This window comes from Palaemon carinicauda, chromosome 28, assembly GCF_036898095.1.
Source record: "Palaemon carinicauda isolate YSFRI2023 chromosome 28, ASM3689809v2, whole genome shotgun sequence".
Taxonomy (NCBI): Eukaryota; Metazoa; Arthropoda; class Malacostraca; order Decapoda; family Palaemonidae; genus Palaemon; species Palaemon carinicauda.
Window position 1 is genome coordinate 69,713,954 of NC_090752.1, and position 2,294 is coordinate 69,716,247.

The 2,294-nt window shown below is 38.0% G+C and overlaps 1 long non-coding RNA gene across 2 annotated transcripts in view; it reads right to left on the reverse strand.

Moving 5' to 3' along the window:
• Window positions 1-221: 221 nt before the first annotated feature.
• Window positions 222-2,294, reverse strand: part of LOC137622086 (uncharacterized) — a 276,733-nt gene continuing 274,660 nt past the window's right edge. For both annotated transcript variants that reach the window (XR_011040353.1, XR_011040352.1), the window contains one exon: window positions 222-357. This is a non-coding gene — a long non-coding RNA (uncharacterized lncRNA). The remainder of the gene's footprint in view (window positions 358-2,294) is intronic.

Consider the following 2,294-nt stretch of genomic DNA (forward strand, 5'->3'; position numbering starts at 1 on the left):
ATTTTGGTAACCAGCAAAAACCAGCTTCCACTTCCTGGTAACTAATAAATTTCATAACCATTCTAAGCCAGGCACCTACTAAAATCCCTTCACTAGCTCCTGGTAACAAGTAAAATTACTTTTGCATTGCTAGTATCCAATGAAATTCTATTTCACATTTTGGTAACCAGCAAAAACCAGCTTCTACCTCCAGGTAACCAGCAGGATTTATTTTCCAGGACTTACCTTCTTGGCTTCGGCCGGATGATCTCGTGTCCTGGATCGTTGTTCGAACCCCAATACTGATCGGCGTCGCGAAATTCCGGGATGGGGTGCGGCCCCCCTGGCTGTGCCCCAGCCATCCTTACTCCATCCCTCCTGCAAAAGAAATTATAGAGAATAAATACCTTAGTAAGTAGCGACATGAATACGTGTACTTCACACATATATATACACATGCAGATACATTCTTAGCATGTCTTTATGAAAGAGATTGCTTTTATCTTATCTTACTAAATACCAGGATACTTGATACATTTTAATAAAACTAAAATGCTATATAACATTAGGTGTCTAAAACACTCTACCTTGAAAAGATATTAAACCCTGGATCTTTTGACCACAGTGTGTGTGTGTGTGTGTGTGTGTGTGTCATAGTGGAAATACATAAAGACAGTTTATATGAACACTTGATGATTAGCAACAGATACCTTCAATGAACAATAAACCTAAAGGAAAATGCGTTACTTAATACTGAGAGGTTTAAATATGCCAACACTACATTATAGTACACTTGAAAAATTAAATGAAATAATTGAAAAGCAATTAAAGTATTTCCTATAAAATAAACGACCGGAACGTTTTCACCAGTGAGCAAAAAAAATAAATAAATAAATAAATAAATCTGGGAAATTACAAGTCAGCCCAGAAAAACAACACGAAATCTGTGAATGCAAACAGCAACAACAGGGGCACCCAGAAGATAGCATACCTCTTGAGATATGAATGTACTTTTGATGGTAATGTATATCAAGAACAATATAACAAATTTGGGGAAACTGACAGGTTTATTTGTTAGGTCCTTGTCTATAGATTTTCTGTTTCTAGATATGGTGTAAGAGTTAAAAAAAATTTCAAATACTTTATTAGGAACGTTCGTACCGATTGTTACTCAAGAGTTCAAAATTATAAAATAATCATAATACTGTATCTTATTTGTTCTTTTCAGAGAGAGAGAGAGAGAGAGAGAGAGAGAGAGAGAGAGAGAGAGAGAGAGAGAGAGAGAGAGAGAGAGAGAGAGTCCTCTTTAATTACAATCACGTCCTAATTGAGCAAGAGTAAGAAGGATGAGGCTAAAGCGTGACGGTAAAGTGTACTTGATAAGACAACGAAGGAGAAAAATTATGAGCAATTATCAGATAATCAATGAGCTCTAATGACAGTCGTGTAGAGCGGGGACCCAGAGGTCATCTGATCAGAGAGAGAGAGAGAGAGAGAGAAAGAGAGAGGAGAGAGAGAGAGAGAGAGAGAGAGAGAGAGAGAGAGAAATCAAATAATTGAATTTAAGTTAAATTACCTGTACAGGCAGAGAGAGAGAGAGAGAGAGAGAGAGAGAGAGAAGAGAGAGAGAGAGAGAGAGAGAGAGAGAGAGAGAGTTTTCTATCATTCTCAATAATTTCGGCGTAGATATGATAATTAAGGAGACCGATTTATAAGTACGAGACGAACATAGGAGATCGAAGTACGGCGAGAGAGTAAACAGTGGAACAGACCCACTTGCTGATTCCAACCATTATAAAGGAAACATAAATTTCAGGAATATCTTGTCATCATACTTAATGAATTCCAGCTGGTAAAATCATTATCTTTAATTTAAAATCTCTTAACGCTGGACGGAAGAATCTCTCATATATAATAAAGAGCAAGTGTCTGGTTGTACATATCAATATATATTTCTTTTCGGTCGTGCTTACCTCGCCCCTCCCTCGGTAAGGGGTAGAAGTAGTAGTCACACCCTGGTGAAAGGGGGTGAGGGGGTGCATATCAATCTAAATATATAGCTGTCATTTTATGACGAATCACGTACACTAGTTTCTTCATAAACAATTAGATTCAAATTGAGGTGAATATGGTTGAAGAAGTTGGACAGCTAAGCGGGAAAAACGACACCCCCCACCAAAAGGGGGGATTGCGAGAAGCTCTTGATAAGGAAGTCTACACTGAACCTTCAGTGCCACTTGCAGTTTCCTTTCGGCGGCAAACTACAGTCAGTGCAAATAGTATATTTATAGAAAATCTTTGGATCACAGCTGCCT